Raw genomic sequence first — 14,048 nt, forward strand, 5'->3', positions numbered from 1 at the left:
AGGACTGGCCATGTTGGCCTTTCAGTCCTGTTGTGGTTTACAGCAGGATGTCTCTTTGGTGTCAGTCTGTTGTGTCTCAAGCTTTCATTGTTGTTCACAGCCACAACAATAAGCAACACTTTTACAGACATGTGAACTTGTGCACTGCAGCCTTAAAGAGCATTTTATCATCAGACATTTACAAAGAAAGAGTTTAATTAGTTACTGACTGGTAATATTGTTTACAGCATATTTTCAGACTGCAGAAGGTTTATAAATGTGTTTTATACTACAGCCTAGAGGCCTTCCCACCCAGGAACACTCCAGACCACTACGAACCTGTCAGGTGTTACACTTTAATGTTGTAGTGAATATTTAGGAATATTTACCATTTTTCTTTCTGTAGTGACTTCATGAACTAAGTTTCACCCCTGTTCTCCACACATTTCAACACGTTTTGTTCTGTAGTACTGCCCTGCTCTATGAGTCTAACACACACAACCAAGTTGAGGCCAAAAACATAGTGACATCTGTAGTGTCTGCTGAAAAATATCAATGTAAATGTCCTATGCATACCTTTATAATCTATTCAGGTGCTAAATTGTGACAGAATTCAGGAAACTTGGCTTATGTCACATTTCACTACTTTTCAGGAGAACCATTTGTAAGAAGAAAATGTTCTGGGACATTTAATATTTTTTGCAGAAATGCCTTCTTGAAGATGTGAACTTTAATGTGACAATAAAACACTAGTATGCGAAGTGTAAATGCGAATAAAATTTAAAATGCAAACCCTTGTTTAGCTAGGAAAATACAGGACTTTTCCTGCTAGACATGATTGGCTGAGATAATGAAGGGGCTGGAATTGCTGACATCCTGAGTTCTGATAGGTCTACCGAATCACTGGTTTCTGTCATTACACCCATAGTTGCTCAGTAGAATTGTTACCTGGGGTTTTTCAAAAGCGGAAAACTGCAATGGCGTCAATTCAGTTGTGAGCCACATCTCTGCCCTGAATTTAGCTGATGTTACAATGATGACATGACTCAGAAGATGAATCAGTTGATGATAAAGAAATCCCTGACTTGGATACTATTAGAAAATTTCAGGCAACATTTTGGCATTTTATTGCAATGCCACTGGTCAAAAGGAAAACACTGGCTCGCTAGCAAAGGACAACCATGGAATCTATGATTGAAACAATGAAAAATTCACAGATTCTTGTAATGAAAATCGCTTGAGTGTGAACGGTAGCAAAAACACACAGCGTATTAAACAAAGTCTAAAGACCAAATCCAAAAGACAGAGGATTTTGTATGTAATCAGAGATATTCCGTCTGCCGTGAAACATTTACATGTACATGGGTAAGTCTAACGTTTGCTAACTAGTTTCAGATAATTTAGTTTCAGAAAGTTGTCAATGTCCTTTTCCTTGCTATATATTGTAACACCCCTGGTCGGGATGCTAAATCAGGAGCCGGAGTCAGAGGTAAAGAATGCCAGGTAGAATTTATTAACCCTAACAAGACAGCTGTGTGGCCACTGTCTACGCCCAACAATACCTGTTAACACACAGGTTCTTTACAAACTCTCTTAGGTCTGTAGCTAGCTAAGACAAGTACACCTGTCACGGTCCTCTATCACACACAGGAGTGGAGCCACGAGAGAGAGAGAGCTTCCCAAAACCCCACCTTATATAAGCTATGGCCTGAGACCCCTGGACCCGCCCCTGCTGTCCCCAAGTCCCCCAGAGAGGCCCTCCTCACTGCGGGACGTCCCACCAGGTAAACCAGCCCCACCTAACTGTCAGGCCCCGCCCCCTAATGAAGCATAACTGACCAACTTAGAACTTTAAATGAACACAGGGTCGCTACACAGCTCCCCCCTTTACAAGCCCTCGACCCCGAGGGCACAAACAAAGTCACTCAGGCGACCTGGAGGTCTCCTCTCTCTCCGAGGCCTCGACTTGTTCTCCCCACCAAGTGTCTCTTCCCCTCCTGACTCAGCTGGTGGTTCAGTCCCTGTCTCCAGGGAAACCTCCTCTGAAAGCCCCGCCCCCTGGCCGGCCCCACTGTCCCTTTGTTCGTCCCCCATCGTCTGTCTGCCCCTGTAAGGGGCCAGTCTGTCCCTGTGCACCACCACCTTGCGCCCCCTTGGTGGCGTTTGGATCCGGTACACCACTTCTCCGACGCGCTCTAAGATCTGGCAGGGGCCTAGCCAGGCACTGTCCAGTTTAGGGCATCGCCCCTTCTTCCTTGCTGGATTGTGCAGCCACACCAGTTCACCCGCCTCGAAGTGCCGCCCCCTCGCACGCAGATCATAGTGTCGCTTCTGTCGTGCGCCCGCGTTCAGTAGCTGCTCTCTGGCGAAGGTGTGGGCAGACTCGAGCCGGTCCTGTAGTCTCCGGGCATAGTCTAGGCCAGCCAGCACTGGTGTTCCCTCTGGAGGGTGACCGAACACCATTTCAGCTGGGGTGCGGAGTTCCCTACCCAGCATGAGAAGAGCTGGTGAGCAGCCGGTGGAGTCCTGGACAGCCGACCGACAAGCCATGAGGACCAGGGGAAGGTGAGTGTCCCAATAACTGCTGAGCTAAGGTGCGGTTGAATCTCTCCACCAGACCGTCACTCTGAGGATGAAGAGGGGTGGTGCGGGTCTTTTCCACACCCAGTCGCTGGCACATTTCGGTGAACACCCTTGACTCAAAGTTCCTCCCCTGGTCGCTGTGGATTGCCTCAGGTACCCCAAACCGGCTGATGAAACCCCCCAGCAGCGCGTCAACAACCGTCTCAGCCTCTTGGTCAGGAAGGGCATATGCTTCAGGCCATTTTGTAAAATAGTCCATTGCAGTCAACACCCACCTATTTCCCTTGTCTGAAACTGGGAAGGGGCCCACTACATCAACCCCCACCCTTTCCAAAGGTGACCCCACAGGGAACTGTTGCAGTTGGGCATGTGACTGCCCTGGTGGGCCCTTCCTTGCTGCACAGCTGTCACACTGTCTGCAATAGTCCTCTACGTCCCGTCTATGTCGCCCCCAGTAAAACCCTTTCCTAAGTCGTCTAAGCGTCTTGGTCGCCCCAAAGTGCCCAGAGCCTAGGCCCCCATGTAATTGGCCTAACACGGTCTGCTGCAAAGCTTTTGGAACCACTACCTGCCAGATGACTTCTCCCGTTGCTGGAGTCTTCCATCCCCTCTGTAGGACCCCCTCCGCCAGCCTCAAAGTGTTAAAACCAGCCCACAGTCTCTTTGTTGTTGGTGAGAGGGGTGCCACCTCCTCTCTCGGCGGTCGTTGGCCCTCGCGGACCCACTGTAGCACCGGTGCCAGCTCCCTGTCCTCCTCCTGTTTCTCCCTCCACACACTGACGTCGACCAGGTGAGTCTCTCTGCACACCGGAAACCCCAGCTGGCTCACCGTAGCCACTGCACCCTCCTACTCACACAGCTCTCTCTCTCTGGCCACCCTCTTCTCACAGTAGCCGCAGCCCTCTTCTGCACAGGGACGGCGGGACAGTGCGTCGGCGTTGGCATGGCGAGCACCGGCCCGGTGCTCCACCCGGAAGTTGAACGACTGCAGCTCCTCCAGCCAGCGCGCGATCTGCCCCTCGGGCTCCTTAAAGGACAGCAGCCACTGGAGAGCAGCGTGGTCAGTGCGCACAACGAAAGGTATGCCACATAGATAGTATTTGAAGTGGCGCATGGCTGCTACTACAGCCAACAGCTCTCGCCGTGTCACACAGTAGCGCCGTTCTTCCTTACTGAAGGTCCTGCTGAAGTATGACACCACTTTCTCTCCTTCTGGACCAGGCTGTGCCAACACCGCTCCCAAGCCTACGTTGCTAGCATCGGTGTCGAGTACAAACGGCTGTGATGGGTCAGGGGCAGCAAGGACGGGGGCTTCGATCAGGGCACATTTCAGGGAGTCAAACGCTTGTTGGCATTCCTTGGTCCAACTAAATTCTCTGTCCTTACCCAGCAGGCCCGTGATGGGGGAAGCGATGTTGGAGAACCCCCTCACGAACCTGCGGTAGTAGGAGGCCAGTCCCAGGAAGCTCTTGACCTGCTGCTTTGTTGTTGGGACAGGCCAGTCTCTGACAGCCTCCACTTTGTCAGGCATGGTGCTGATGCCCTTCTCCCCAACGCGATGCCCGAGGAACGTGACCTCTCGACGCATGAAGTGGCATTTCTCCGGGTGCAGTTTCAGACCTGCCGCCGTCACCCTCTCCAGCACTCTCCTCAGTGCCCCCAGTGCCTCTTCAAAGGAGATCCCATGGGCGAGGATGTCATCTAGATACACCAGACACTGTTGGCTGGGGACGTCTGACAGCACACGGTCCATGAGGCGTTCAAATGTGGCAGGTGCATTGCACAGCCCAAAACACAACACCTTGAACTGCCAGTGGCCACGGTGAGTAGAAAACGCGGTTTTGGCCCGCGCTTCCGGAGCGAGAGGTACCTGCCAGTATCCGCTGCGCAGATCGAGGGAGGAAAACCAGGAGGACCCCCTCACCAGGTCGAGGCACTCGTCTACACGTGGAATTGGGTAAGAGTCCTTCCGCGTCACTGCATTCAAACCCCTGTAGTCGACACAGAATCTTAGTTTCCCCCCTTTCTTAGGTACCATCACCACTGGAGCTGACCACGGGCTGTTGGACGGCTCAATGAAGTCGGCCTGCTCCATCTCCTCCACGGCTCTGTCCGCTGCTTCCTGTCTTGCCAGTGCTATGCGACGTGGTCGAATCTTCACCGGTTGAGCGTCGCCTGTGTTGATCTCATGTTGCACTAGATGAGTACAGCCCACATCCTGTTCACTCCACGCAAAACTGTCCTTGAACTCGGTTAAGAGTTGTCTCAGCTGCTCCCCTTGTTCTGAGTTGAGGTCCTTGTTGTTCCTCCGACAGACCTCCTCCACCGCTGCAAGAGAGGTGTCAACCCCCCCTACGGCCTGTAGGGGTGGGGGCAGAGATGATGGCGTGGTTGGTGACGTCTCGGTGTTGTCCCGAGGTGAGACACTGGGGCTATCTGGGGGCAGCTGATGGACGTGTGTGGCGTTGTCTAAATGAGTTTCCACCCCTTTTTCCGGCTTCTTAGGGGATGCCGAACGGCAGCCCTTTCCACTAAACAGAACCCCGGGTGTGGACATTTTGACATCAGGCCCACCCCCAAAACGCATGGTGCCTGTGCCTAGATCTAACTGGCAGCCAATGTCTCTGAGGAAGTCTAAGCCCAGGATACAGGGGTCCTGCACACTAGCTACCCACACTAGGTGTTTTACTGTCTTACCCCCCACAGTCAGTGACATCAGTTTTTTTCCTAACATAGGAGCAGTCTCACCGGTAACAGTTCGCAGTTGCACAGCAGTTGGTTCCCAAGCCACCCACTCAGGAACAATGTCCGGCCGCACAATCGTCACAGTGGACCCAGTGTCCACCAAGGCTGTACACGCTGTCCCCTCCACCGCAACTGGTATGTGACAGAAGTCGCCAGCCGTCGTGCGCCCCACCACAACAATTCTATTTGAATTTCCCCTCCCTTTCCCTTGAGTGCCCTGTAGCTGCCTGGTATGTGGGGGCGTGTCTATGGTCCGTACCGCCCCCTCTGTACGAACCCCTTCCCGTTTCCCTGGGACTTGGTAGCTGAAGGGCAGTCACGGAGCAAATGACCTGGCTGGCCACACCCCCAGCAGGCTAAGGGGCCAGTGCCGGAACCTTACTCTACGGCCCAGTGCCGGAAGAATGAGTTCAGGATGTCTGTCACGACCGTATCTCAGAGTAAGTGCCCCGACTAGCGCCCCATAATCACGTCTTTGATCCGGGCTAAGCAATATCAGGCAAGCAACTGCTTCTCCGGATAGGCACATCGCTAACTGCAGTGCTCTCTGCTCCTCCTTCCAGCCAACCGAGTCTGCTAAAAGTTCGAATTGGGCCATGAAAGCTTCAAAGTCGGCATCACCAGAGAACTTAGGTGTCTTCACGCTACAGTTAGCCACCGGGTACTGCGCCGCGCCATCTTTGTTGACATTGCCATAGTAATGCTGATCGTCGCGCCGTGACGTCGGCATTGGGTCCTTTATGTCCGGAGCGGCGCCCTGTAGTTGCGTCAGATCCAGCTTGGCGGGTAAAGCACCGACGAAGACGTTCTCTCTCCCCCTCAGTTCGGTGTCACCTGCGGAGCACCACGATGTGCCCGGAGCCCTGCAATCCCCTATGTCGATTCTGACCTCGGCCTGCTCTTTCTTTATCTTAGGTCTCGCGCCCAGCATCTTCCCTCACGCGACGCGATACGTTATCCGAGTTGACGACTAAACTAGCCCTCCGACCGAGGCAGCAGTTCGAAAGCGCTTCTGACACCAGTGTAACACCCCTGGTCGGGATGCTAAATCAGGAGCCGGAGTCAGAGGTAAAGAATGCCAGGTAGAATTTATTAACCCTAACAAGACAGCTGTGTGGCCACTGTCTACGCCCAACAATACCTGTTAACACACAGGTTCTTTACATACTCTCTTAGATCTGTAGCTAGCTAAGACAAGTACACCTGTCATGGTCCTCTATCACACACAGGAGTGGAGCCACGAGAGAGAGAGAGCTTCCCAAAACCCCACCTTATATAAGCTATGGCCTGAGACCCCTGGACCCGCCCCTGCTGTCCCCAAGTCCCCCAGAGATGCCCTCCTCACTGCGGGACGTCCCACCAGGTAAACCAGCCCCACCTAACTGTCAGGCCCCGCCCCCTAATGAAGCATAACTGACCAACTTAGAACTTTAAATGAACACAGGGTCGCTACAATATTTAGCTATAGCTACTGATGTGACTGTTAACGTTAGCTAGCTAGGTAATGATGCTAACTTACCAGTTAGCTAACATTTCCTGGTCCTGCTCATTGGGTAGCAAGCTTTTCTTCACAAAAGTGAACAAGTTTGATAATAAGCTACCTGATTGACCGGTCATTCATCCAGGTGTGTGTAATTGTGACTAGCTAATATGTTTACATTTTCTTCACAAAAGTGAGCAAGTCACTGTTGTTTGTTGTGAAATTTACCTGGCAACAAAACTCTTTCAGATTCTGATGTGTGGACAACCCAGTCCATCAGTTCACTGCTAAACAGAACAGTGGCTATCCACCTGCACACAAATTATTTGCACTTACATTGCTGCTATTATTTATTCATTGAATCCTGCTGCTAAGCTACTTTACCTTTCACTGTACTGTTCAAACTTGGTGTATCAAATGCATGTGAAAAAACTTTAATTTAATTTTATTTGGTTTGATATAGAATATGTTTATTAAAGACCAACCAGACCAGTTTAGCACAAGGTCAGTGTGTCCCCCTTTGAATATTTAATAGCTGGGTGGGGATATGGCCTAAGAGGGTGTGTATTTACGATGAATTGGCATAAACAAAGCCCAGTTCTCCCAGAGAAGATTATCTACTTTTAAAGCAGCATATCCCATACCATACCATACCATCTTCTTCCGCTTATCCGGGGCCGGGTCGCGGGGGCAGCAGTCTAAGCAGGGATGCCCAGACTTCCCTCTCCCCAGACACTTCCTCCAGCTCTTCCGGGGGGACACCGAGGCGTTCCCAGGCCAGCCGGGAGACATAGTCCCTCCAGCGTGTCCTAGGTCTTCCCCGGGGTCTCCTCCCGGTGGGACGGGACCGGAACACCTTCCCAGGAAGGCGTTCCGGAGGCATACAAAAAAGATGCCCAAGCCACCTCAGCTGACCCCTCTCGATGTGGAGGAGCAGCGGCTCTACTCTGAGCTCCTCCCGGGTGACCGAGCTTCTCACCCTATCTCTAAGGGATCGCCCGGCCACCCTGCGGAGAAAGCTCATTTCGGCCGCCTGTATCCGGGATCTTGTCCTTTCGGTCATGACCCAAAGCTCATGACCATAGGTGAGAGTAGGAACGTAGATTGACTGGTAAATCGAGAGCTTCGCCTTGCGGCTCAGCTCTTTCTTCACCACGACAGACCGATACATCGACTGCATTACTGCAGAAGCTGCACCGATCCGTCTGTCAATCTCCCGTTCCATCCTTCCCTCACTCGTGAACAAGACCCCTAGGTACTTAAACTCCTCCACTTGAGGCAGGCACTCTCCACCAACCTGAAGTGGGCAAGCCACCCTTTTCCGACTGAGGAAAAGCAGCATATCATTCCCATAATTTTATCAAACAGTATTGTATAAATATAACATTACAAGCTCTGAATCTGGACCTTTATAAAATGTAGAAAAGAGCTAAACTCAAATTTTGCTATTGAACCTCGTTCCTGAATTATATCACAAATGGGTTTACAGAGAATGAGAAAATAAAATGATGGATGATGCTTCCAATGGTTATAAACCTATTGTAACAGTATTTATTAAAATTATCTTATTGGACTATATAAGAGATTCAATGTGACCAGTGACTGTAAAGTTCTATCATTGGTTCTTGGTTTTGAGTTGAACATTAAGGAAGTGATTCTCATTTCCTTATAAAGACCATTGTGGGCTTAATCAGGTGTTTCCAAAAATAATGCATAGAGTTCAGCCAATCACCAGTAACCCCATTAAAAAGTTTTGCCATTTACATTCAAGTGTTTCCATTCAAGACATAAGTCGTTAAGAGGGTGACAACTTAAAAGATGTTCCTTGCACTTATTCTGACATTTCCACTTCTGATAGAGATTGGTAAGTCCACATTTTATATTTCTATGCTTATAGGGTGGATTATCTACATTAATTGAAAACCAGATACGTAATAGACACTTTTCTTAAATGGGTATGTAGGTGATGTAATGTTTCATGTGTTTGTTTAAATTCTAGCTGCAGCTCAATCTTCAGCCATGCGCCTTGTTTCAGCCAACATAGGAGACACAGTGACTTTACAGTGTTTCCGAGACAATTTGGGACTGAACTTCATGTGGTACAAGCAAACCTTGGGAGATAAACCTAAAATATTATCAAACTTCTATGCATATAAAGAGAATCCAGCGTTCCACAATGAATTCAAAAAGAACTCTCGCTTTTCAGTGCTATGTGGACAAGGAATGTATCACCTAAACATCTCAGACACACAGCTCTCAGATTCAGCATCGTACTACTGTGGACGTTCTCATATCAATGACTTTAATTTTCTAGACGGAGCCATTCTTATTGTTAAAGGTACAAAAATCACTTGAAATTATCTGCAACTATGATCAATTTTCTCACTACATTTTGAATATGTAATGTGTTAATGATAACTGCATCATGACATTTCAACAAATTTAGAAATATTTCAGTAAATTTTAAACCTTATGTCAGGTTCTGAGTCCAAAAACACTGGTTTTGTACGACAGCCTGAATCGAAATCAGTCCAGCCAGGAGACTCTGTGACTCTGAACTGTACAATAAACACTGGGACCTGTGAAGGAGAACACAGTGTCTATTGGTTCAGACTTGACTCAGGAGAATCCCATCCAGGAATAATTTATACCAATGGAGACAGGAGTGGTCAGTGTATGAAGAGCCCTGAGTCTGGGTCTCCTACACAGAGCTGTGTCTACAACCTCCCCAAGAGGAACCTCAGCCTCTCTGATACTGGGACTTACTACTGTGCTGTGGCCTCATGTGGAGAGATACTGTTTGGAAATGGGACTAAGCTGGATGTTCAAGGTAATTTGTTTTATAATTCATCAGAATAATTACTACATCCTTTACCTCAGTGTGAGCTCCTATCCTATATTGTCCTTATATAACTGGGTCACTTACAATAAATTACTGATACATTTCACAGTCCCAGGACATGACTATCCTTTTGATCTGAGTCCTACTGTTCTTGTCTTGATACTGTCCAACATTTTTCTGACTATGGTGACAGTTCTGCTCCTCTGGATGTTATGCAACACTCGGAGAGGAGATCACAGAGGTATTTGCAATCATGTCTAATTTTTTATGTATCTAATATAAAAGTTATTTCAAATGTCCATTATGAAATGTCAAATAACTACACATTTACAGAAAAATAGATTTTCACCTAAATATTAATATTCTTCATCTGTTTTAAACTCTTTTAAGGGAAGACGTGTGACCCAGCATTGCAGGGGAATCAGGTACATTTGTCAACATTCCATACAGATATATGTAGATATATGATAGATGTATTCACTGTAATTTTGTTATTAATGAGTTATTTTATTTCTTGGAAGTAATTGCTCTTTGTTCTAGATTTTGTAGCATTTTGATCTTCTGATTGGGATCCTTCAGAGCTTAGTTGATAAAGTTCTAGCAACACCAGGGTTGTATGTTCAATTCCCTTATAAGAATGTCTGTTATTGGAAAATAGAAACATCCTAAATGAAATAATTTAATTATTATGCATTTTGTTATGTCTCCACCCCCTCAGAGCCAGAACAGTGATGTATTAAACTATGCAGCAGTGAGATTCAATCCCAAGAAAAGCTCCTCCGCCAGACGAGTAAAAGACAAGACCGTCAGAAGAGATGCAGTGTACTCTGAGGTCAGGTACCTGCAGCAGGAATGAGATAACAAGAAAAACTATCTGTAATAAAACTGATTTTAGTACCTTAAATACATATTGTACTTTATTTGCGATCCCAAAAAATTTGAAACTGCAATTATAATTATGTTAGAGTGATAGATTAAAATAATTATTCAGTAACATTTCTAATCATGAAGAAACCCATATCGCTGTAGTACTGGTTTTAACACAATAAACAATACATTCTTGCACTCTTTTCTTGTCTCTTTTCATGTCAAAAACCTATATTGCTTTTTGACATGTTTAACCAGGTAAATACTTTTAGTTCCATGAAATGTTTATAGCACATGTTATACTTAATATAAAAAACACAACTGTTGTGACGGGAACAGTCATTAATCCTCACTTGGCAGGGAGAATAGAGTCTTCATGGAGTCTTCTCTCAGGACCTCAGACTGGGTAGGAGATTCATCTTTTAGGACAACAGTGCAAAAATACAATATAACACTGAAACTGATTTGGCTTTGGGACAATGTGAATGTCCTTGAGTGGCCTAGACATAGTCTTGTCACTGTGGGGTAATTTGTTTAATCAATTTTACATTGCATGCATTCTGACAGTATTCAGACCCTTTCCCATTTTACATGTGTTTTGCGGGCTTAGATCTGGGTAAGGGTAATGTCCGCTTCTCACAGACTCAATTGCTTACTAGATGAGTCGTGCAGATGAAACAGTTGAAATGTGTTACGGAAATGTGCTGAGATCGATGTAGTAAAATATGTCACACAATAAAAGTTAAATCACCCCTCACCTTTCACAAACATAAGCTATAATTGTCTTTGTTATTACTGTAACTAAACTTTTTTTGTGGGAAAGGCTTTATTGTGTAGTGTGGGGAGGACCCAGACTATTCTGAGGTGTGATAACTTATAGGGTTTGAAAAGGACCCTGTCCATATTTAACATTGCAGACTACAAGTCAAAAAATGAATCAGCAGCTAGATTGTGGGATACAAAGACAGAGAACGATACACCGATCAGCCATAACATTATGACCACTGACAGGTGAAGTGAATAACACTGATACACCGATCAGCCATAACATTATGACCACTGACAGGTGAAGTGAATAACACTGATACACCGATCAGCCATAACATTATGACCACTGACAGGTGAAGTGAATAACACTGATACACCGATCAGCCATAACATTATGACCACTGACAGGTGAAGTAAATAACACTGATACACCGATCAGCCATAACATTATGACCACTGGCAGGTGAAGTGAATAACATTGATACACCGATCAGCCATAACATTATGACCACTGACAGGTGATATGAATAACACTGATACACCGATCAGCCATAACATTATGACCACTGACAGGTGAAGTGAATAACACTGATACACCGATCAGCCATAACATTATGACCACTGACAGGTGAAGTGAATAACACTGATACACCGATCAGCCATAACATTATGACCACTGACAGGTGAAGTGAATAACACTGATACACCGATCAGCCATAACATTATGACCACTGACAGGTGAAGTGAATAACACTGATACACCGATCAGCCATAACATTATGACCACTGACAGGTGAAGTGAATAACACTGATACACCGATCAGCCATAACATTATGACCACTGACAGGTGAGGTGAATAATATTGATAATGTCATTATCATGGGACCTGTCAGTGGGTGGGATGTATTGGCCAGACGACTGGGTCAGAGCATCACAAAAACTGCTGTTCCTGGTCTGCAGTGGTCGGTACCTATCAAAAATCATCCAAGGAAGGAAAAGCGGTGAACCGGCGACAGGGTCATGGGCTGTCAACCTTCATTGATACATTTGGGGTGTGAAGGCTGGCCTGTGTGGCCCGATCCAACAGACAAGTTACTGTAGCTCAAATTGCTGACAAAGTTAATGCTGCTACTGAGAGAAAAGTGTGAGAACACACAGTGCATTGCAGTTTGTTGCGTATGGGGCTGCGTAGCGCCTAGAATGGGCACATATGCATCAGAACTGGACCAAGGAGCAGTGGAAGAAGGTGGCCTGGTCTGATGAATCACATTTCCTTTTACATCACGTGGATGGCCGGGTGCGTGTGCGTCGCTTACCTGGAGAACACATGGCACCAGGATGCACTATGGGAAGGAGTCAAGCCAGCGGAGGCAGTGTGATGCTTTGGGCAATGTTCTGCTGAGAAACCTTGGGTCCTGCCATTCATGTGGATGTTACTTTGACACGTACCACCTACCTGAGCATTGTTACAGACCATGTGCACCCTTTCATGGTAACGGTATTCCCTGATTGCATTGGCCTTTTTCAGCAGGATACTCCGCCCTGCCACAAAGCAAAAATTGTTCAGGAGTGGTTTGAGGAACACAACAATGAGTTCATGGTACCTTTAGAGGTCTAGTGGAGTCCATGCCTTGATGGGTCAGGGCTGTTTTGGTGGTAAAAGGGGGACCTACACAATATTTGGCAGGTGGTCATATTGTTATAGCTGATAGGTTTATATTTCGTGCATCCATGAAACTTGAGCGATTTCACATATTCAGCAGAGTAGTTCACTTTGATAACTGTGAAACAAGAACGTTGTGTGTGAGACAAACAGCACGTGGTGTGAGAGCCTTCCCAGATACCTAGCCTCTGTGAACATTGTCATGGCTCATTGTGCAGAGATGATAGCTCTGCTCAATCAGACTCCATCTTATCTAAACATTATTAAACAGAATATTGTCTAGAACTTTAAAAAGTATTGGTCAATTTTGTCCATCATAGCAAACAGAGATCCATTTCTATTTTTGGGATTAAACAAGTCTTCATCATAAGGTAAATGTGTTCTAAATGGACTATATAATAAAATAAAACTAGTAAATGTTATAAGTTATATGAGTAATGAGTTGATTATGGAGGTTAAACACATTTGTTTGGGCCTAAAATATCCATAGTGAGTACTGGGTAGTGATTTAACACCTAGGGTCAATTTGACCCCCTAACATAATGAGTGTAACCAAAATGTCAACATAACACAAGGCTTAAATAGAGAATGCGATGCACGACATGACGAGTCAAACTGAGAAGCATAAACAGAGAGCGAGAGAGAAAGAGAGAGAGAAATGGAGAGTTGGGTTAGAATAGGGTGACCATATGTCTCGGTTAGCCATCCTGACAAATATCTGTAAAACAATAAAATGTCCCGGTTTCCCACATTCACTAGCAAATTGTCCCGGTGTTCACCAGAATAAAAATAATAATAGGCTAATAATAGTACTCTAGTGTTTCCACATACGAGTCAGAGCCAAACAAACAACTGCATAGAACTGCGTAGAAAAGCAACAATTCTCATTAAAGCTAAAAGCACCCCCCGCTCCACCAACCACAAGCATACATGATGACCAACAGGCGTGCATAAGCTCATACATGTGCGCGTGCATTAACGTGCGGTTACACGAGGGTCCCCGTTTGGGTGTTTAAAAATGTGGTCACCCTGGGTTAGGAAAGAGAGATGCTATGATTGCAGTTTGATATCCCAGTGTGTCAGTTAATGAGAGGACCAGTGATGTTCACTCCAGCAGGTC

General features: G+C 46.5%; 2 long non-coding RNA genes and 1 pseudogene across 2 annotated transcripts; all 3 read left to right on the forward strand.

The window, feature by feature from the left end:
* The first annotated feature begins 1,423 nt into the window (after nt 1-1,423).
* Nucleotides 1,424-1,981, forward strand: LOC117593906. Its single transcript, XR_004575355.1, has 3 exons — nt 1,424-1,468; nt 1,630-1,763; nt 1,845-1,981. It is a non-coding gene; the product is annotated as an uncharacterized LOC117593906 (long non-coding RNA).
* Nucleotides 1,982-5,858: 3,877 nt separating this feature from the next.
* LOC117593907 lies at nt 5,859-6,737 on the forward strand. The gene is made up of 3 exons (XR_004575356.1): nt 5,859-6,093; nt 6,223-6,375; nt 6,537-6,737. It is a non-coding gene; the product is annotated as an uncharacterized LOC117593907 (long non-coding RNA).
* Nucleotides 6,738-8,295: 1,558 nt separating this feature from the next.
* Nucleotides 8,296-10,485, forward strand: LOC117593982 (annotated as a pseudogene).
* The last annotated feature ends 3,563 nt before the right edge of the window (nt 10,486-14,048 follow it).

Source organism: Esox lucius, chromosome 24 (genome assembly GCF_011004845.1).
Source record: "Esox lucius isolate fEsoLuc1 chromosome 24, fEsoLuc1.pri, whole genome shotgun sequence".
NCBI classification, from domain to species: domain Eukaryota; kingdom Metazoa; phylum Chordata; class Actinopteri; order Esociformes; family Esocidae; genus Esox; species Esox lucius.